This window comes from Python bivittatus, unplaced genomic scaffold, assembly GCF_059951505.1.
Source record: "Python bivittatus isolate LINGU-HERP-01145 unplaced genomic scaffold, Pbiv_v1 ctg000020_np1212, whole genome shotgun sequence".
NCBI classification, from domain to species: Eukaryota; Metazoa; Chordata; class Lepidosauria; order Squamata; family Pythonidae; genus Python; species Python bivittatus.
Window position 1 is genome coordinate 36,530,521 of NW_028277030.1, and position 23,647 is coordinate 36,554,167.

Genomic DNA, 23,647 nt, shown 5'->3' on the forward strand with positions numbered 1-23,647 from the left:
ACCATTTAGAAACAGCAGTATGGTTCAGTATCAGGGAATTGGATTAACATGACTCAAATGCAGACCTGGAATTCATCTGAAGAAGGAAAGCAGTATCTGCAACAGATAATGGTGTTCAATATTGGTGCTAAGAAGATTAAATACCTGGGATTTTTTGAAATAAAAAACAATAAAGATTTATTTAAACATAATTCCTCACCAATGTGGGAAAATATAATGGTAGATACCCTAAAATGGAAGAAGCTAAAACTGGCTTGTTTAAAAAGAATTGCATCTGTAAATATGAACTTTCTACCAAGGCTTAACTTTCTGTTTCAAATGATTCCAATAAAAATTGAAGGTAGATTGTCAGAGATAAATAATTAATTTTATATGGGTTGACTGAGGATTGCATTTAAGCTTCAGAAGAATGAGGCTGCTTGGCAGTACCAAACTTCAAACTATGTTATCAAGCCAGTTGTCTAACTTGGATAACAGACTGGATCATATCACACTATGGGTGGATCACCTTTGTTGAGGCAGCAGGATTTCTAGGTGGTTTACACAAATGCTCTAGGCTTCATACAAACAGAAATAGACAATTTATAATAGATTGTTCAATAATAAGCAGCATTTTACAAATATGGGATAACCACAGAAAAAGGAAATAGTCCAGATTTATCATATCTTGTTTTGTATTAAATATTTATTTTAATTAAGATGAAAATGCAGAGAAATTTAATTAGTGGAGAAATAATAAAACAGATTGTAAGATTTAATTGTTAATAAGACAAAGATGAAACCTTTTGAGACTCCTCAGAATGGTTAGAACTCTGACTGGTTCAATATCTTCAAATGAGCAGTGTTGATGTAACACTTAGAGATTTGACAGAATTTGAAAATTTTATAACACAAAACTCCATTTGCTGTTTGTGAAATACGTTGTTTGTGAAATATGACTCAGAAACTGAAAAATTTAAACTCTGTATCATTAAATGGATTCAGAATTTAGACAGAGCAATTGCTATTAATAATGGGAATTTCGATGGAAGAAAAATGTACAATGAATATCACACATAGAAAACTGGTATAAGATATTTTACTGATGGCATATTTCTCCAGTATTGATTTCTAAAACTGACAGTTGATTTTCTAAAAACTACTGGAAATATAATGTCAGTTTGGATCATTCTTTCATGCTGTGCCACAATGCTGTAAATCCCAGCAGTTCTGAAAAATGGTTTTCTCACTGGAAAGTACATACAATTCCTTCATTTTTCTTACTGGCAAATTAAGTTGTGGGGTTAATTTTCAATTACATTTGAAAATAAATCTAACACAGAATTTAATTTAACATGGAAATAATTTTTGTGGACTATAATTCTACCCATGGTCTTATACCACATCTGAAATCTGGGTTTCTTTTAATATGAGATAAGTCATGGATGCTTTGTTAAATAAAAATAGATTTCTTATTGACTAGATGAGAAAGTAATTTTTCACTTTAACTTCTATTTCATACTATGCCAATTATTGTCATTGACACTTGTACATTAACATGATTTTAATAATGATCTCTAGTTTTAAAATGATATAAGATATTTAAATACTAGAACCAAATTAACATTATTCTGACAATGTGTACTTAATTTACTTCACCTTATGATGCTTGTAAATATCTTGTCTACTTATTTTATGCTTTTCTCTTCGTGCTTTTTTATTCTGCTTTTCTGAAAAAAAATCAGCAAAGGTCAATCCCTTCCATTACCATCTTAACCTTACATATATTAACAGAGAGGTATAGGAAGTAGCCATGCAATAATTTGCACTGAAAACCCAACAGTTAGTAAACAGCTGAGCATTCCTACTCATAGCTGCTGGTTGCAGAAAAAGATGCCTGCTTTTCAAAGCTCAGTGAAAGTGTCAAGCTCTTAATGAGTAACATGTAAATTATTAAATCCATCCCGCCCAGCAGTAGGTAGTAGTTGAATAGGATCCATGGATAAGAGAACATTTGAAAAGTGTTCAAAGTCAGGAAAGGAGATGTAACAGCTTATCTCAATCTCTTAATGCTGCATATTTGCTTTATTAAATCATCATCTTCTTTCTCTAATCCACCTCCTTGCATCGCCACTAGGTACCAGAAATAATATGAATATTATCCTCTTCAAATACGTAGCTCACTCTAACAGCAACACATTTCATATGTAGCAGATGCTGGGAAGCTAATTCACAATGAAGGAGCTTCATTGATGAGGATGTCACCCAAATTTGAGCAGTATTATTGGACATGCTTTTTTATATTGAATATGCATATCAAAATATTAAACACAAGGCAAAGAAACTTCTTAAATATTAAGGAGATTGGAGCATTAATATAATTAATGTTTCTTCTTCATAGATTAGAACACATGAAATTTGAAATTAAAGCATAACTATTTTAAATTAGTAATGTTATAATCTTCCTCATCAATAGAGTATACCTTTTGTTCTCTATTGTACACAAGAGTACACAAGAGTACACATTTCTATATTTGTCATTATTTATATTTTAACCTGCTTTTATTTTTTTTACTCTCTTTCTGTATTGATATGATTTTTTGCTTCTATACATGTTGACTATAAGCCATTTTTAGTGTTCTTTCTGAACCAAAAACCAGCAAATAACTCTAATTAAAATAGGCAAACAACTTTTAAAATAATGTTTAATCACTTATAATGCACCTTCATTTTCTGTTTTTAAAATGAATTCCATGAATTCTTAACATGAATAGTTAGAAGTAATTTATTTCAAGTAAATTTTTATCAGTACAATAGGGAGACACATATAGATAAATATGACACACACACACACCCTTTTTCTCTCTCAGAACTTTGTTCACTGAATTCAGTGAGGCTTATTTCCAAGTCAGTGGATAGACAGTGGAATGCAGGTGGAAAATACTAAAGGATTTTTTTTTTATTATACTTGGCTTGAAACAGAGAAAAAGATGAGAAAATACTGGTTTTGTAAGAGGACGATGCAGACAATGAAGCTTCTAGAACTGCTTATTCCCCCAACAATATTTTTGTCAAATTGAAACATATTGCTAAAATGTCATGATTATTCACTTTACTTCAGTGCACATTCAAGCAACACAATAAAAACTGTCTTATTCAGCACCTACAGAACAGAACAAAAGATTTGCTATATCACCATTAAATACTTTTGTCACCCAACCTGTAAAGAAGATGCAGACTTAAGTTCGTTCCTGGTCTTCCTCCATCTGCCTTAAAACTGAAACTTGTTTTTAAAAGACAACTGGTTTTTAGGTGCTTTCCTCACTACTGATTGATGTAATCTCCACCCATCCTTTAGATGGCCCAAAGCAGTTATGCATAAAATGTGCTGTCTTCATTGCCAAGTCCTTCGCACCAAATCAGCATCCAAGGAAGTTGGCCTGATATGTGAGTGTGCAAGTCAGGGATTTCTTGCCATTCCCTTTCAGCAGATCACCAGATCAGCATCAGTCATGGGGAAGGTCTGACTCTGGGACACCACCTGAGCTTCTTGAGGCTGGTTTGTCTGCTGTGTCTCCACACCCCATCTCACAAGTGCAACACAAGAAGGCATGTACAAAAGACTCAGGCAGACACCTCCCTAATTTACATGAGTATAAGAGGGGGGTGGGAATTTAAACACAGTCAGACTTGCAAGATTATGTTACTGTAGCCAATATTAACGTAAGTAGTTTGAACCTTCTTGTGGAGTTGATTTCTTGGTTTGGTCTACACAGTGGGCTGACATCCTGGCATGATTGGTTAACCAGCTCAGTCCTATAGAGTGCAACAACTGAAATGGCCTTTCTTGTTCAAAGGGGATGAGGGGAAGATGTGATCAAAACTGGCAAATAAGCAAGAAAATCCCATCTCAACATCTTCATTATTTGCGGGATACTGCATGAGAGTAAGAAGAGCTAGTGCAGGTAAAGGTAAAGAAACCCACAAATGTCATTTCAGAATACTTTAAAATTCAAATAACCTAAATACGTCCCCCCCTCTTTTCTAAATAAAATAAGTGGGTGACTGCTCTCATTTCCTCTACTGGGTTGGAAACCTTTGAAGTTTCCTGTTTCAAAAAGCAACCAGGTAGCTTTTTCATTCCCATGGCAAAATTCTGCCAGCTATGATCAGATTGGAAGCACTTGCCAGGTTCCTCAAGGAATGTACACCAATTTTCAGAAATGTGAGGAGAAAACCCAGACAGACCCAGACAAACACACATACAGTATCTTGCCTGGAGAAAGAGATTATGAGAAACTGAGAAATGAGATGGATTAAGCTTGTTCAAACAGAAGTGAAAATAGACTAAATTGTGCTCAGTTTCATTTAGTGTGGGGAGCTTTACACTGAAATGTGACATTTTAAAAAGAAAAAAAGCATGTTAATTACAGTAAAACTTACCAGTCAGTCCCCAGATTGACCCAGTGCAGCGTTTCAAAGTAATTTAAACATTTAAAGGTCTGCAAAAATAGTCTTGTGGCCTTCTCTTACAGGCACTTAGACTACTGACCTGAAAAACAGTTTCTTATTGGTTGCATTTAATAATATATGTTACATATATTTTACTAATGTTAAGAATATTGATGTAAATTACATAATTCACTACAGTGAAGTCATGCATTACAAAACACAGTGTAAGGGACCCACACATGAGAAAGAATGCAATGAAGCAGTACAGAGAAGTAAAATGATGTATTTTTCTCTCTCTCATACTTCATGCATTTCTAATAAAATGCATTGTATTAAAACACTTAATAGAATCATAAAAAATTAAAATACACAAAATGTGATTCATGATAAAACCAATGAACTAAGTATACAACTATGGTTTGCAAGATGGGGCAGAAGTGAGAAGGGAGAGTCCACTGTCTATGCAACTAAATTCTAATACATAAAACAAACAGTGACTACAAAAACATTTAATTGCTAAAAGTGGACTGGGAGAAAAAGGAGTGTAGAAGGTTTTAAGAAAAGATCCAAGGGTTGGTTTAGGTTAGATAAAAATCGGAAGAGTATTGGTGTACAAAACTGTCTCCCTCCAAAAATTAGCTGAGGATGAGTACCAACCAAAAGACATAAAACAGGCTTCATCATAGGATTTTATCTGATTCAGTTTTCACTCTCTTAAAGCACAGGGTCTGAACAGCCTCGATAAACTGTTCCCTGAGATTAGATTTGCAAGATGTTTGACTCCTTTTTTCACCTTGATCTTTTACAACTATGGAAAAAAAAAAAAAAGAATTTCTGCAAACGCTGGTCTGTCCTGGTGCAGCCCTCCCAAGTATTAATTCATTCATGAAGGTTTGAGACAATCCAGATTCAGTTCTGGTTGCTTTAGGGCAGAAATGGACAAGCTTTTGAACCTGGGGGCCTTGCTTGGCCTGGAAGCAGCCTGTCACATGCTGAATTGCTAAGCAGTGGTCTGAGCTGGGATGAAAAACTAGATCAGGCTAGGATAATTAAATTTAATGTAATAATTTGAGATGATTGCTCTTCATATATTTAATTTGTACATTCTCTCATTAAGAGTTATAATTTGTGGGCACTTTGGAGAAAGCATTCAAATATCTTGAAATCACCCTAATTGGTTCCACAATTGACTGAATTCTACGGACATAAGAGTCCCAACATCTCCCTTCTAGTATCAGCAAACATGGGCATAAAAATAATTCAAAGAATTGAGCTGATGTACCTAATGAGAGCGCTTTTAAATATATCTACAATATGTGATTCTTTTTCAGCAGCTCTTGTATGGCTGTGAATGAAGGTACACATGATATTTAGGATCAGCTCTGAATACATCTACATTTGAATATATTTTCAATATTCTGCCCTGAATATGATTTGAAACAGCATTCTTTTAAATAGCCATATAAACTGAATACACTGATGGAACAAATAGTATTTCACTGGATAATTATATTGCATACATGGTGCTACTCCAAGTGTGGCTTGTGATCACAGGACAGTTGCAAAAGGAGAGGAGTTCAAGTAGAGATGTCCACAGAAAGGGGGTCAAAAAAGTCAAAATGGCAGCCACAATCATGCAGTTGAAGCCCTGCCTGTAAAAAAGGTCCGGGCTTCTATTGCACTGCCGTGACTTCCGTCTTGACTTTTTTGACCCCCTCCCTGCAGACACCCCTGGATCCTAGAAAGTGCCTTCCTTGCCAGTTTGGTGCAGAAGCATGGCAGATGCAAAGCAAACAGGAAGGCTGAATGTTCATTTTGTTTTTTTTAAAAAGCACATTGTCTCTGCCCTTCAATGGGGCAATAACTATGCCTGGAGGACAGAAGCCTTCTATGAAATCCCCTCTGACCATCTCAACTGACCCCTTTGCAGGGAAAATTAGGGCAGATGGGAAGGGAGGAATGACCGTGAGGAAGGAGAGAGAAGGAAAATGCAAGGAGGGGGGAAGGATCTACAAGCCTACCCCAGACGGTTAGGGAGAGAGTGAATTGGCTGCAATGTTGTAGCCATGCAGCTGCCCAGGGGGAGCGTATGCCAGAACTAACTTTTAGCCTGCCACCATTTTCCAAGCTGCAGCATTTTAAGAGGAGTTTAAATGGATGTCTTCAAAAATAAAAGCCAGATTTCAGGAAGGAAGTAGGCAAGCCAATCTTTCTCATTAAAAACATCGTTTTAAATTTTATTTGGGGGTTGGGTTTTCTTTTCTCTATCTCCAATGAAACAGTTTTATTTTACAAAGTCTTACTGATGTATAGAATAAAATTACTTGTTAAAAGTAAGTGGCCTATTGACTTCTTACCCAACTGTAACTCCAGTGAAATAATTAGCTTTATCCATGTGCTGGCTGCACAAATTTATTTCATTCTTTTATTGGTTCACAGCATCACAAAATCTGAGAAACCCTGCTTCACTGTGTTTTTTTTTTACATATATCCTCTCTCACTCCTTCTCCATTCTGGTTTTATTTTATCTCTCAACCTATAGCATGAGTTATTATGGATCAGATCATTTAGGACAGCATGATCTCATCTTTCCTTTCAGTTCTCTTGGTAGACTGAAATTATCTATCTCTCAACTTTAAAATAACTATAAATGTATTTACACTGTGGAAGATGGATACATGGGGTTGTGCCTGAGGCTGAATTCTACTTACAGTGCATTTGGATAATATTTAGATCCCCTTCACTTTTTTCAATTTTGTTGTGTTGCAGCCTGATACTACAATCTTTCAAATTCATTTTTTTCCTCATTAATCTACACTCATTTACCCCATAATGACAAAGTGAAAACAGAATTTTAGAAACGTCTGTAAATTTATTAAAAAGGAGAAACTGAAATATCACATTGGCATAAGTATTCAGACCCTTTACTCAGTACTTTGTTGAAGCACCTTTGGCAGCAATTACAGTTTCGAGTCTTTTTCAGTATGACGTGACAAGCTTTGCACACCTGAATTGGGGGATTTTCTGCCATTCTTCTTTGCAAATCCTCTCAAGCTCAATCAGGCTGGATGGGGACCGTCGGTGGAGAGCCATTTTCAGGTCTCTCCAGAGATGTTCAATAGGGTTCAAGTCAGGGCTCTGGCTGGGCCACTCTAGGACATTCACAGAGTTGTCCCTAAGCCATTCCTGCATTGTCTTGGCTGTGTGCTTAGGATCGTTGTCATGATGGAAGGTGAACCTTCACCCAGTCTGAGGCCCTGAGCTCTGTGGAACAGGTTTTCATTGAGGATATCTGTCCTTTGCTCCATTCAGCTTTCCCTCAACCCTGACCAGTCTCCCAGTCCCTGCTGCTGAAAAACACCCCCACAGCATGACGCTGCCACCACCATGCTTCACTGTTGGGATGGTATTGGGCAGGTGATGAGTGGTGCCTGGTTTCCTCCAGTCATCATGTTTAGAATTGAGGCCAAACAGTTCAATCTTGGTTTCATCAGCCCAGAGAATCTTGTTCCTCACAGTCTGAGTCTCCTTCAGGTGCTTTTTTGCAAACTCCAAGGAGGCTTTCATGTGTTTTGCTCTGAGGAGTGGCTTCTGTCTAGCAACTCTGCCAGAAAGCCCAGATCGCTGGAGGGCTGCAGTGATGATTGTCCTTCTAGAACTTTGTCCCATCTCCACACAGGATCTCTGGAGCTCAGTCAGAGTGACCATCGGGTTCTTGGTCACCTCTCTTACTATGGCTCTTCTCCCCAGAGTGCTCAGTTGGGCTGGGTGACCAGCTCTTGGAAGAGTCCTGGTTGTGCCAAACTTCTTCCATTTGAGAATTATGGAGGCCATTGTGCTCTTGGGAACCTTCAGTGCAGCAGAATTTTTTTTGTAGCCTTCCCCAGACCTGTGCCTTGCAATAATCCTGTCTCTGAACTCTGCAGGCAGTTCCTTTGACCTCATGGCTTTTGCTCTGGTACAGTATGTATTGTCAGCTGTGAGACCTTCTATAGAGGGGTGTGTGCCTTTCCAAATCATGTCCAATCAATTTAATTTACCACAGGTGGACTCCAGTCAAGGTGTAGAAACAGCTCAGCAAGTGTTGTTGCAAAGGGTCTGAATACTTATGCCAATGTGATATTTCAGTTTTTTCTTTTTAATAAATTTACAGACATTTCTAAAATTCTGTTTTCACTTTGTCATTATGGGGTACTGAGTGTAGATTAATAAGAAAAAAAGATGAATTTGAAAGATTGTAGTATCAGGCTGCAACATAACAAAATTGAAAAAAGTGAAGGGGATCTGAATACTTTCCAAATGCTCTGTAGCTACACTAACTGCATTTTCCCTTAAACAAGGAAGTTGTTTACTTGTGGGCAGAAAGTTAAGGTACTCCTGCAGGAGCCAGGATGTGGCTAACATTGGGACCAAGCACCAGGTGCTGCTATTGCACACAGAGGAATTCCTCCAAAGTGTTCACTGCCCTAAACAGAATAATTCCTTAGTAGCACAGGAATGGATGAAACTGACTAGGTGCTAGTCATTTCTCTATATTTCCTTCTATGTGAACTGTCTACATCAGGTTGCTTGACCATGTGCTTGGAGTCTTGACTGAGGAAACATCACCAAACATGTTCTTTCTGTGCTTGACCAGACTCTGAAGACTCTTAATAAAGGTACTGTAGACCAGTTGTCCTCAATCTTAGCAATTTTAAGATATGTGGACTTCAACTCCCAGAATTCCCCAGCTAGCCATGCTGGCTGGGGAATTCTGGGAGTTGAAGTCCATATATATCTTAAAGTTGCTAAGGTTGAGGAACACTGCTGTAGACTACAGCTGACTGAGAAGGGAGAAAAGTGCTGAGGGAACTCAGGTAATTCTTCTCCAACACACAGACTGAACTACTACACACTCAGGACTATGAAAAAAATTTTTTTCCTGTAACAATTTCTGAATCTTGTACTTTATTCTCTCCATCTGCCACTATTCTCCATCCATTAAGTAAAATCAAATCAATCTTAAGTTCACTCTTGGAAAGCTATGTGCAGTATAATGATATATATGAAATACATTGATAAACAAACTTGGTATTTCTTTTACACTGAATCCTATGGCACATTTCATGGCTAACTAAGTGGGTCTTCTTTTCTGCAGAGACAAGCATAGATGTTGGATATGACATCCTGGCCCACCAAATTGTTTCTTTCAAGGTACAGAATAGAGGAGAGGTCACCTGGTGTCCTACATTCCATTTTTATTCTGCTGCATTTATGTACATAAAAGGGTTAAGGGTGGAATAACCAAAGGCCTCTCCCTTGGGGACTCCCCATGCTATTTACCCACAGTATTGTTTTCAATAGCTCTGAAGGCTCTGTGTCTTTTGTGCTAGATAGAAATAATTAGATTGCTGATACTAAGTCCTCTGACCTTTTTATCTCTCGCCTGTTGCTTGTGTCTTTTTGTCTTTGCTTTTCCTGGCCATTTTGTTCCATTTTGCCAATTAACTGTTTCTGATTTTTGTGGAAGTTTAATCAATAAACACTGAGCTTATTTTTGCTAGCTGTACTGATGTGGTGTGTGTCCTTGCTGTGTTCTGGATAATGAGATTGACTGGGAGTGTGCTGGGTGCAAGCTAAACAGGAAAGTTCCCACAGTAATTTTCCAACAGATGGTACTGCAAATCAACTTTACGAAGAAACATAATTGCAGCTGAGTCATTTCTATGGGGTAAAGTGGTTCCAAAAACTTCCTTATACCTTTGGCATATATTCTGATGACTTTTTGGTGCCAAACAAATAATTGGTACCAGGTATTTAGCAGGCTAACATTATTTGAATGTTGCTGCTAGACGTGGCTATGAAATTGCAGTGATTAATTTTTATAGGGGGATTTTGTCATTGTTACTCTGATTTTTAATGCTGACTGCATTATTTTAGGACGCTGCCTCAATGACTGAGATTCAAATTGAGGTGGGATTTTATTTAGCTAAATAAATATTTTTAGTTTTTTCTCTGATATCTTTTGTTTAGAAATTTGTGTTAAGAAATGAATCTCTATGCCTGTGTTATATTTGGATGTACTGTAGTTTTATAAAGATTAACCTTTTTTGCAGTAGTTTTATCCCTTAACATGTACACTTGATCAAAAGAAAATGAAATGTATTACTAAATAATACCTCCAATCTCAAAACAGGAACAGAGTAACTGGTTTTTACAATTTGCAGCTCATCTTCAGGCAAATGTAGGAGGGAATTCTAAAATGCACTATTTCCATATAAAAATTGGTGTTGTTGGTTACATTCAAATTTCACCCAAAGGAAACCACCAATCACTGCCTCTAAACTGCCACATAGTATAGCTATACAAAGAACAGCATAGCACAGTCCAGTCCAACTGTGTGGTAAAGGTACGCTGAAGGGACAACAGATTTAGGATAACAGAAGTCCTCCCTGGCTTTGGAACAGGAGAAATTGCATGGCTAAAGCAACTGTATGGATAAGCTCTTTATACAGGTAGTCCTCGACTTAACGACCATTTGTTTAATGACCGTTCGAAGTTATGATGGCACTGAAAAAAGTGACTTACAACCGGCCCTCACACTTGTGACCATTGCAGCATTCCCTGTAATCATGAGATCAAAATTTGGCAACTGGTATGTATTTACAATGGATGTAGCATCCCAGGGTCACGTGATCACCATTTGTGACCTTCCCAGGGGTTTCCAACAAGCAAAGTCAACGAGGAGGCTGGATTCATTTAATGACCACGGTGATTCACTTAATGACCACACCACAAAAGTCATAAAATCGGGCGCAACTCACTTAATAACCGCATTGCTTAGTGACAGAAGTTCCAGTCCCAGTTGTGGTTGTCAGTCGAGGACTACCTGTAACGCAATTCTTCTCATTCTGTTCCAAGCAGCTTCCAAATCCTCTTTCTTTACATTCATTTTCCATTTATTCTTGGTTGGGAGCCTAATCTATTTTCTAATACTTTTTCATAGATGACTTATAATTTCTCTTCCTGAAGTCACTGTTCTTTTACTCTAGTTTCTTTCACTTTCCTTTTCTTCAGTGCCCATTTTCCCCCAAGATCTATGCTGACACTACCGCATAATGCTCTAATACATGGTCAAAGGATCTTATCACTTTTTAATCCTTCCTTATCCTTTAAGTCTCCCAGTCTTTCATAATATGCAGTCAAATCAGTCTTTTAAATTAATTCCCTTGTAATGTGTACATATGAACAGAGCTGTGCTTAAGTGAAGTATTTGAAGGAAACATCTTTTTATAAATAAATACTCAGTGATCACCATTCTAATTAGTTTTGGATCAATTACTTGTTCTATACTCTCTCATTCTCACTTATCCATTTCTGTTGCTTTACAGAATACTTTTTCCTCTTTGGATTGCATTCATTCAGAAAGTTACAGTTCTTCACAAAACTCATATCTGACTCAGAATAATTTTATAACTTTATTTCACTAGATCAGACCACCCTCACTCATAACTATTACATCATTTCCCTTCTACAAACACACCATTACTGCTCATCATATCTATTCCTCTGAAATTCCAAGTCCACATCTTCCAGATGCCATGATTTTCACCAGATAGGCCTATCAATATAGATCTCCATTACCCATCATGGCTTTGGTCAGTTGAGGCTTTCATCTAATGCTTTTTATATGTTAAAGGTATAAACCAGGTTACCAGCCTTAGTTACATCCATATCACATGCAGCATTCCTGATTCCTGATCAGTAAGGAAGTACTGATCCAACATACTGTTGCTGGTGGTCCTACTAACTAGGAGGTATATGCAGTATACCAACACACTGAGACATGTGAATGTAGTATATGGCTACCACTTGATTGGCTGGGTGTGGAAATTGTAGCTATCTTTACTATAGAAATATCTTGGGAGTCTTGGAAGCATTGGTCTCACTAACATACACTTAAAGCAAATTAATTTTAAACAGATCATATTATAGGATGGTTTGGTACTAGACAAAGTTCCTGTTTGGGGCAGATTTATCTTTTTGATCCTTTGCTGAAAGCACAGATGCATTATAAAGCTTGTACTGCATTGAAGTATCTAGTCCCTAGAAATGGAGGAAACAAGTCATCTGCTTTGCCCCAAAGCCAGTAATTTGTTGTGTGATATTTACTCTTTATTAACTCCATCAAAATAGACAATCCATTAAAAACAAAGGTTGGAAAATAATAAAGAAGTACCTTTTAAAAAAAATACTTCCCACCATAAATCTCTAAATGTTTGGGAGACTAAATATGTTTTCAGCAGTCTTGAAGTGTTGGAATTGAACTTTGCATCCACTGGTTTTCTTTATCTAGAAACCTATTGCCATGAGGGGCAATAGCTCCAGAACTAGTTAACAATGCACTTTTGTTTCCTTTCCTTGTTGAAGACTTTCTTTGCATATCTCTATGTAACTTGGCGACTTGGCCAAGTGATTTTCTTATGGCTTTCACTACTCCTTCCTCTCTCACTTCCGTCGTCTTCTCAATAACTTCAGGACTGTTTTGAGAAGACAGATTGGGATATCTTTTACCATCCAGATCTGGAGGAGCACACTGCAGCTGTTCTGTGCTATATTAAACACTGCCCAGATACTGTCACTGTGGACAAATGTGTCCGGATCTATCCCAACCAGAAACCCTGGATGACTAAGGGAGTCCAGCGTCTCCTGCGTGACAGGAACAATGCCTTCAGGTCCGGTGATGGGGCAAAATATAGTGCTGCTAGAGCCAGTCTGAAGAGAGGCATCCGGCAGGCCAAGACAGATTATAAGAGGAAGATTGAGGATCATTTTCATAGCAACAACACGAGGCAGGTGTGGCAGGGGATTCAACAAATTACCAACTATAGACCGAATAATGTCATTTCTGCTGACGGGGATGCTTCATTGGTAGAGAAGCTGAATCATTTTTTTGCCCATTTTGAAGTGGAGCCACCAGAGGCAGCTAGGGTACAGCCATTGGTCCAATATAGCCCCTGCCTCACCGTGGAGGAGCACGAGGTGAGGAGTATTTTGAGGGCTGTGGACCCTAGAAAGGCTGCCGGACCTGATGGCATCTCTGGCCGGGTGCTTAAAGACTGTGCTGACCAGTTGGCTGGGGTTTTCACCAAGATCTTTAATCGGTCTTTATCCCAGTCCATTATTCCATCCTGTCTGAAGGCTTCCATCATTGTTCCGCTGCCAAAGAAGTTCCCTATTAACAACCTCAGCAACTACAGACCAGTGGCACTCATGCCTATCATCATGAAGTGCTTTGAAAAATTGGTCTGTAGGCACATCATTTCCTGCCTTCCACATACATTTGATAAAAATCAGTTTGCATATAGAACTAATAGATCCACAGAGGACGCTATAGCCATCACTCTCCACACTGCTCTGACTCATCCGGAACAGCGGGGGGCCTATGTGAGGATGCTTTTTGTAGACTTTAGCTTTGCATTCAATACAATCCTTCCACATAGGCTGGGGTCTAAACTTATGGATCTTGAGCTTCCATATTCAATCTGTTCTTGGATTTTGGACTTCCTGTCTGGCCGCTCCCAGAGGGTTAGATTAGGCAATTATATCTCCTCAGCTCTTACTCTCAACACTGGTTCACCACAGGGCTGCGTGTTGAGTCTCTTACTTTACACTCTTTATACATATGACTGTATCCCCACTCACTTCAGCAATATTATCATTAAATTCGCAGATGATACAACAGTGGTGGGGCTTATCTCCGAAGGAGATGAGTCTGCCTACCAGGATGAGGTGGACCGGCTGCTTTCGTGGTGCAGAGACAATAATTTGGCTCTTAATATCAATAAGACCAAGGAGCTTATAGTGGACTATAGGAGGAATAGATTAGATGTCCAGCCCCTGGTTATTAATGGAGACCAAGTGGAGTGGGTGGCCAGTTTTAAGTTTCTGGGTGTTACCATAAAGGAGGACCTGACCTGGGGCGCTCATATTGCAGCCTTGGTTAAGAGGGCCCGGCAGAGATTATACTACCTGAGACTTCTCAGGAAACAACAACTGAAAGAAAAACTGCTGGTGACCTTCTACCGCTGTACCATTGAGAGCATTTTAACCTACTGCACCTGTGTATGGTTTGCTAACTGCACAGTGGCAGATAGGAAAGTGCTCCAGAGGGTTACCACCACTACCCAGAGGATCACTGGTTGCCCTCTCCCCTCTTTGGAAGAACTTTATAGTTCCCGCTGCCTTAAGAAGGCTCAAAACATTCTTAAGGATCCATCCCACCCGGGACATTCTTTCTTTGAACTATTACCATCTGGCAGATGGTACAGGATAATAAAAACAAGGATGAATAGGCTGAAGAATAGCTTCTATCTTAGAGCTGTAACTATACTGAATTCTATCATATAGTGCAGTATTAATGTAGCATCAGGGGTTGTGCAATATGGAATGTGAAGGTTGTGTTATATGTTTTATGTGTGATATGTGTTTTATGTGTTCTATGGTTTTTATATTTTTAAAGCTGCACTGGGGTGGCATTTAATTTCAAGTAGTACAATGACAATAAAGATTTCTATTCTATTCTATTCTATTCTATTCTATTCTATTCTATTCTATTCTATTCTATTCTATTCTATTCTATTCTATTCTATTCTGTCTCTGATCTGTGCAGTTCAGGTACTTTCCTGATTTGCTTGTTCTCCATATGGGAGAACACAGGCTCTTACCTGTAAACAGCCTGAGTAACTCAAACCTTCCAGTCATCATGGTACAGTATTTCCTAAATAAAGCTTATATTTTTTTTTCATGCAAGCATCAGTGTCAATAATACTTTTTTGTAAAATTATTCTTCTAACCTTTTCTCTCCATGCATTCCTTTTGTGATATGTATTTGTTATCCAGACATAAAGATACATAGATTGCCTTCTATTTAAGGCAATGTAATAAAATTAAATTTTTGCACATAAAGGGCACATTTGTTTACTTATTTAATCAATCAATCAATCAAGTTTGCTTATTAATTGTGTTTCTTTCTCCAGTTTGCGATGAAAGTAGTTCTCAAGGCACCTTGCAAAGAACTAAAACAAACATTCAAATCTGTGAAACAAACAAAACTTTCAATCAGAACTAAAGAAATCATACAAAAGAGATTGCACAGCACCAAAACTAAAACACAGATAAAAGTAAAGATAACAAATGGACTGCTGGTGACTACATGTATATTACATTGTCTTCCTAGTGACTACATAGACATCATACATGGGCACCATGCAGTTTCCTCAAGCAACAGTACAGAAATGGCTTGTCCCTGCCTTCCAGGATGGTGTTTTTGTCCAGTTTAGTCTACAGCCCTGGTATTTCATGGTTGCCTTCTATCTAAGTACTAACCTGGAGCAGTCATGCTTGGCTTTTTTGTTTTTTTAGTTCCCTAGAAAGGCAGTCACCAGGAGTCAAGACAGACATGAAGGCACGCGCACATACGTACACACACACAAAAGGTCCATAGCAGAAATAATTCCAGTCCTTCTATCTATTAGGGTTGCAATCTAAAATATATAAAACACTCTTTAATATAACTTACACAAAACAAATTGCCTAAAGGAAGATTTTCTTTTAAAATGTTACCAAAAGGCAAAATTAAAAAGAAAATAGGCAAAAGAATCAGTGCTTCCTTGCAAAGAGTGGGCCATGATGTTCAAAACATGGACTTATTCAGTGTTTTAAACTCAAAACAATATTTAATAATAAAAACCTCTGATTAGACCTCATGCAAGCACTGCATCTGTTTGTTATTCATCCAAGCAGCTTGTCATTTTTCAGACGCCTATACAAGCCTGCAACAAAGGTGAGTCAACTTTAACAGTAAATTAACTTTAACGAGTATATTCCTCAAAATAGCAGCAACTTTTTTACACTGCTGCAGAGAAGCCTGAAAAAGGCTTAATGAGCAGCAGAAAGTTGCTGCCCTTGAACAGGGTCCAAAGTACTTCTTTGAAATAATTATCAAAGCATACACCACTTTACTCCCTCCACTTAATAGCATATTCCAGATAATTCCATACCAATTAATACTTAAAACACAAACTATTCTATCTATGCCTGTTGCCCCATTTCTTAAAAAAAAGACTGAGACCGAACAAATAATGATAATTATTAAACCTGTTAATCAAATCTTTTCAGTGAAAGAAAGGTTGCCACTACTATTTCAAAACTCTGCATTTAAAAAAAGTTACGTGAGATAATTGAGTGATTCCCCTTCTGGAATTAACTTGAGAAACTTTTTCACATCTTCTAATAAATTCATCTTTTAATTGTTTAGCAATCATCCTCTTCTGAAATTTGCCAGAGGAACTTTTTCACATTACTTACTAGCTTCACCTTTTGATTGTTACTGATCTGAATGTAAGATATAACTAATTCTTAAGAATTCCATATGCCTATCTCTTCATCCTGAGCCAAGTATCCTCCATATGGGGAGAAAAAGACATAAGTATAGCAATGCTGGATCAAATAAAAAACCCAGTCCAGCATCTTCTGACAGTGTTCAGATACCTACAGAAATCCCTTAGTAGGACACGAGTGCAATATTCATAAAGCTCCCTCTTGTGTAATTTATATTAAGCAATCTGATTGAAAAAAAAGTTGAACTGATGTAGATTTGTGATTTAGATTGTCGTAATGAATTAGGTAAGTTTGTGTGTGCATGTGCAAAACTCCACTGAACCTTCAGACCTGTTTGAAAACACCTGATTTAAGCTGACACAATCAATCCAATGATTTGATTCAAGAGATTCTACTGAATCACTTTCAAGTGAAGTTCTGAATCAAAGAGTTCACTGGCCACCTCTTAACTCCAGATAATTTAGAAACAAATTTAAAAAGTATTGGTCTCAATACAAATCCCTGAAAAATGCTATTGTTTACATTCATCTTTTGAAAGAACTATTTCCTTCTGTTTTGCTTTCTGTTCTTTACTGTTAACTGCAACATTCGTTCAGGAGGCTTTGGTAAATGAATTTTGAAAAGCAAGTAAAGTATGTCTACCAAAACCAACCAACCAACCAAAAAAATAAAAAGAAGCCTCAAAAATTAACGAGGAAGTATTTACTTTTGCAATTTTATCCACATTAATGCTTTTCATTTAATTCGCCATATTTATAGCCAACCAGCCTATAATTTCATGGTTCCCCCAATTTTTTTAAAAAAAAATTAAGAATATATTGGCCACTTCCTAATCCACAGGCCAAGCCAAAGGATGTGCTACATATTTTTATCAAAGTATCAGTAATTCCACAATTGAGTTTTTTACAAATTTTTGATTGGCTATCATCTGTGCTTTATTTATTTTTGATTTGTCAATACATCCAATAATTTAAATTACTGTTACCTGTTCTTCAGATGTCACTTCTAGGAAGGCAGGTACAGGTACAGTTACAACTTGTGTGCTCCTTTTTATTCTCTTTTTGGAAAGTTCTAAGCAATTGTCCTTCTTTCTAAGTTAAAATATAGCCTAAATCAGTCTTTCATCTAGTACTACTTTCCTGTTCACCTCTTCATTAAGAGTCTTTGGTTGCTCTTATGTGCTCAACACAAATACCTGGTTAGTTTAATTTAATCATGGTTACTGAATAAATCACAACTGGCTAGATTTACACAGTGTGATAATTCATAAACCATAGTTTATAAATCACTAGGGCTGATTAGTTCAGAGGCTGCAGTCTTGTTCAGACAGATTGGAAAACTATGTTTCTGAAGCCATTTTTAAGACTGAAATGCTTGAGAACAATTTCTGCATTTCAATGTCTATCCATATAGTACAAATTCTTAACTTTTATGTGTATCAAATTGTTAAATGAATTTGCTGGAGGCTTCCTAGAAGGTCAGTGATGTCATTTTAAAAATGAGAATGAGTATTCTGCTTCTGTTCTCTTAACCATTGCCTGTAATTGCCACTGAATATGCTAAATATTCATTTTATTTAATTAAACTAAAAAATGACTTAGCTTCATTTCATCAGAATGACTTCATGTTCATTATGTTACAATACAAGCACCATCCCTTACATACAGCACTCGTATGTGAGGTTGGGGTGCAAGTACAAGAGCTCAGAGTTTGCATTGCAACCTTCTGAGGCAATTTTCAGCATCTGCCTCCATTTCCCCCGCGTGGATGCCCGTACCTCCAACAGAAATCTTTAACCAGATCAACTTTAAAAAAAACAAATATTTGCCATACTGTGGTTCCATTTCCCTTGTACCTCCATTATCCGTTATTTATTTCCATATCCACTCATCCATAACATATTTTTGATGACTGGAATCAATACATTTCTCCTTTAAAAAAACAACTCATGCTCATCCTAGAACATGATTACATCATTTTTGGTGGTGAAAATGTATATGGCCTCAGGAGGCAAGGCAGTAGTGGTGGATACTGCTCTGATGTCCTTTCTTGAAGAGGTCCTCCCTAGATCTGTTATAAAAACCCAGGCTTGGCTTATAATCACTTGCTCCAATTATGCACTCGGTTGAGATGTGTGGATCTCGCAGTCCCGGTTCACAGCAGGGAAAAGAATTGGAAATTCTCAAAAACCACTTTCAACCAAGCACGGAGGCAATCAGTGTTATTAAAATACACAAACTCTCTGAACTTAAAGCCACAATAAAGCTTTATTTATTTAAAGTATGCAATCTTTCCACATTCACTCTTTCTTGCTCACATCCCACTTACCCAAATGCTATTCAACTAGGCTGGCCAGGCACTAGCCAGAGGAATGGAGCCACCAAGTCCAGACTCAGAATGACTCAAAGAACTGGTGTGCCCCAGGACCCCTTTTTATCCCTAAAAGTCCTTGTTTTATTGATTTCTAAATTTGGCAATTGTCAACGGAATTAAGGTTTCCTTGGGCTTTGCACCCAGCTTCCCTTTGTATTTTGATTTTTTTCCCCATGTTTTTTGGCTCTTAACAACTTGGTTCCTTGTTATCTGTTTCTGAAGGCATCTTTTAACAAATTGCTAGCTTTTGTCCTTTCTGTGTCTGAGTCCAGCTAATTTTTAACTTACAGCAGCAACTGTCAATTTCAGCTTAGTGTCACATACTTAAAGCTCACTTCTCCATGGCTTTTGGGACTTTAAAGTTTATTTCACTGAATCTTCAATCTTAGTTAGGTTTATTGGCATCCATTTTGAAGGAAGGCTGATTTAAATAAATAAATTAGTACTAGCTGGTTTATTATTGCTTTTTTTATATAATTGATTGCAATTGTTGCTTTTATAGTTTAACATGTTGTAACCTACCCAATTTTTGATAGGGTAGGTTATAAGAACTGTAAACTAAATAAATAACTTTCAACATGCATGTGTGAAGCAGATTTTCTTCATTCTGCAACTGTTTGGGAAAAATGGGGGTTAATTTTTTAAAAATTAGCTATGCTTATTTAAAGCAGATGGCAACACCTAGCCAATCTTGCCTGATAAAAAGAGCTAAGCAGAGTAATTGGATGGAAGACCACCAGAAATTCCCAAAGCTATAAGCCTAGACTAGGAAGTAAAAAGAAAAAAGAAAGTTTCTTCCAGAAGGCAACAGCAAATCACTTCTGTCCTGTGCAAGAAAACAACATGGATGTGTCCAGGTAATCAACAGGAATCAAACTAGACTCAATGCAAACTACAAAAATAATGCAAAAATACTGTTTTTATATTATTTTTGGTATTTATGGTACATTACAGAACTTATAATTCTGTAATATACCATAACACAATCTGACACAATAAACTCAACTAGATATGACACTCTTGTAAATTAAAAAAACAAAAACAAATACAAAACCAACATATGCACACCTATTGTATTAAGCCTCTGGGAAGCTTAACACACCTTTTTTATGTAAACATCCCAGATCTTAAAGGAAAAACGTGGCTCTGCCAATTATGTTGACATTATCATGCCTTTCCAATACCTGCTATGATTCATGGAAGCAGGAAACAAAAATAAATTGAAAAAAGTGCTCTTTGAGAGGGAGACAATCTACAGCCCATGGCATTCAGTTTACACTCCCCCAGAACATCATGAGATTATGTTACCAAGATTGGGCATCCATGTAAATAAGGGGCACAAATGTAGCCTTGCACATCTATGAGACTTAAAGCACCCATTCTCCCCATTAATCCTACCCCCATGACAAAAATGGAGTGAAAAATTACCCTTCTGACGCTAGTAACATGCTCACGTCATCAGTCACAACCTCTGCAACCCCAATATCTCTTAGCCACAAGAAAATGGCTTCCTGTGAGCAGGGTGGTAGTTCGGACTGGGTTCAGCATCACAACTGGCTCTTTGCTGCTAATCAGTTCTTGTTTAACTCTCCGGAGAAGGCTGGCCTCAACTGCCTTCATCTCTGTTCCGGATAGTGCTGAGAACTGTGGTTAATCCTAATCTGCCAAAAGAGAGAATAATTGGATTTACAGATCATGATAAACTATAATGTGCTCTGCTTGGTTTCAGCTAAGCATGATTTGTGAACACCAGCATTGTGGCTTGTTCAGAAAACCATGGTTAAAACAAATAATGAGTTCAGATGAAGTTTGAACCCTGCCTCTTTCTTATTTTATAGGATGAGTAAAAAGAGACCAAACATTACAGTCTTGTCTCATTTTCCTCTCAGTAGAGGCTTGTAGAAGGAAGGGAGAATGGATCCCTTAGTATCTCTTTCTCTAGGCTTGGCTCAGGTGGAGGTGGAGAAGGAAGAGAAAGCAGAGGCATCTTCTGCCTCCTCCCTCTTTTCACAGTCTCTGAACCAGAGACTCACCTGAAACCACAATCAAATCACTGATTACATTTGTTGCCATAGATAGAAATGTAAACATGATTTTGGGGGGGTACTGTTGGCCACAAAAGAGTGGCAGGTTCATCTACCCGGCACACAAGGTCCAATCAACACACCGAGTCAGGGAATCCTTTTATTCTTTTTACTGAAGCGCTTCAGCAAAAAGGGTCCCGTCTCTCTAGGGAGATGAATCTTGAGCAAAGCGTTACATCAATCTTTATACTTTTCAGAAATAGGGAAGCAGGCATATAAAAAACATGACTGGTTACATAGTTGCGCAGACGTACTTGATTCCATGTTACATACTAATGTCCCATAATAAGCTTAGCACGTTCTATGTTTTCTAAAATTTCTACCTGAGGGGTGTGTGTTTTACTATCTTAATTAGCTTTTGGTTACACTAGGGTCATGGGTGGTCTCATAATTGGGTCACTCAGTGATTTCTGAATATCTCAAAACCAGTCCTCTTCCCCTTTTCAAGGTACGACTTTTCTACCTGCTGTCAAATGTCTGCTGCACAAACCTTGAAACTCGACCACAAGCATTTTATCTTGTGCTCTAGTAAATATGCACTCTAACAATATTCCACCATGTGGCCCTCAGTACCACCAAGATCTGAAGAATAGATCTATGTGGATCCTCGTGAATTTACACTGATCCCGCTTTCCTTATTATATGAAGTACTAATAGTGTGTTATTTTCTGAAGCAAACTGTGGGCATAATAATCTGTGTGGGTTCACAATAGATGCTAAATCATAATAGAGTTTGGGTTATTTATGTTAGCATGTAGTGTGAACTTACCCACTTGCGGTTTATTCACTACACCATGCATTAGTCTGTTACTTGATAGTCCCTGACTATGTTATTTGTGTCTTTCCTAGAGAATCCAAGTGAATCTGGGTCTTGAATCAATGTTGTGATGCTGTAGCACTGTATGGTACAACTGATCAAGTTCCTAAATTTAATTATGTTATTTTTAATTTAATTTAATTTAATTTAATTTTTAATTTAATTTAATTTAATTATGATAATTTATGATATTCATGGACCGTGCAAAAATCATAGAAATATAGGAGAAATTTACTTGGATTAATATTTTTGCACCATTATGCTACCAAAAAGAGCCGGATTTGTGACATTACTGTTCATTCTGTTTAAAAAGAATCATGCAAAAATAAAAATCTTTGTTGTTGTTAATTTCCTCGACATTACTCTGCCTTTTTTTTCCAAGCTCTTATTTAACGTCTGCCATAACTGAGCGCAATTATATACTCTTCCTTTAAATGTTCTGAAGCGCGAGGTTGACCTTCTACTTTTTTTACTCACTTAGCAGTAAATGTAGAGGGCCGCTCATCCATGCCCCGGGTGCTTTCTTGTAAGTAACGGAGAGGTTGCTGCGTGCGGTCTGGAGTTAACTTACTTGCTCTCCGTTTCTAACTTTTCCTTCGCTGAGGCTAGCGTCCGGTGTCTCCCGCTTTCCGCGTCCATCCCGCGGCTGCAACTCCGAAGTTTACAATGGCAAGGGGGCATGTCGTATTTTGTTCGAGGAAGGGCTGGGTGCTCCGGGTTCAAACTTCAAACAGGTTCCTGATCCGCTCTTTTGGCGGCAGCCGTCAGGGTAGGGTTTGATGTGTAACACTTTCCTAACGTGTTGCAACTAGTTTCCACGCCCGTCCCTGCCCACAATGCTCCAGAGAGAGGGAAGGGCGGGAAATACCTGGGAGGAAGACGAACAGTGTTCCAACTTGAAACTCAGCACTTTTCCCAACAGACCCAGTTGGTTTTAGCATTTGAGCGCTGGGAACAGCTTGTGGGATTCTCGCGCGCCGGGACTCAGCGAAGTAAGTGGAGTGGCGAGATCCTTCTGCTTTCCCTCGCTTTCTCCTGGTGGGGGGGGGTCTCTTTCGGATGGCCGACGGAGGAGGTTCGCGCCTTGCACGAGCCCCAGCCAACACCCTATTTTGTTGTTGTTGCGGGTAGCTTCATTTCTACGTACTAGAGAGGCTGGAGAGAGACTTCTCTTCCAGTCCGCCCTCTCCTGTAGCGCGACGGTCGGAAAGGTGCGCGACTCGAATTCCCGTGCTTTGGTTACCAAGCCAGAGCTCAGGAAATGTGTGCTGCTGGAGTCTGGCGTTAAAAGAGGAGAAGCGGGGGGAGGGAGAGGAGGGGTGGGGGAGAAGGTGTGATTGTCCGAGTTTGGAACGAAGAGAGGCAAAGAATGAATGTGGGGGTGTCCTGAGAGGAATCGCTTCATGGAGGGCGTTACAATCTCCGGAAGTTTCGCTGGCGTGAAACGCGGGATGGCACTTTTAAAATAAAGGTCACCCCCTTATGTCTTAAACTGTGGCGGGGGGGGGGGGATAGTTAGGCAGCTTAGATTTAACTGAAAGGAAGGAAGAAGACGCGGGGT

At 38.2% G+C, this 23,647-nt stretch overlaps 1 protein-coding gene and 1 long non-coding RNA gene across 2 annotated transcripts in view; one reads left to right on the forward strand and one right to left on the reverse strand.

Moving 5' to 3' along the window:
• Positions 1 to 22,856, reverse strand: LOC112542445 (uncharacterized). The gene is made up of 4 exons (XR_015795511.1): positions 22,564 to 22,856; positions 20,614 to 20,846; positions 1,639 to 1,709; positions 1 to 96 (listed from the first exon to the last, which is right to left on the reverse strand). It is a non-coding gene; the product is annotated as an uncharacterized LOC112542445 (long non-coding RNA).
• SACK1B (scaffolding CK1 anchoring protein B) overlaps positions 22,764 to 23,647 on the forward strand; it is a 48,448-nt gene continuing 47,564 nt past the window's right edge. Inside the window, exon 1 of the mRNA XM_007434770.4 lies at positions 22,764 to 23,078. The gene's annotated coding sequence lies outside the window, so the exon portion shown is untranslated. The remainder of the gene's footprint in view (positions 23,079 to 23,647) is intronic.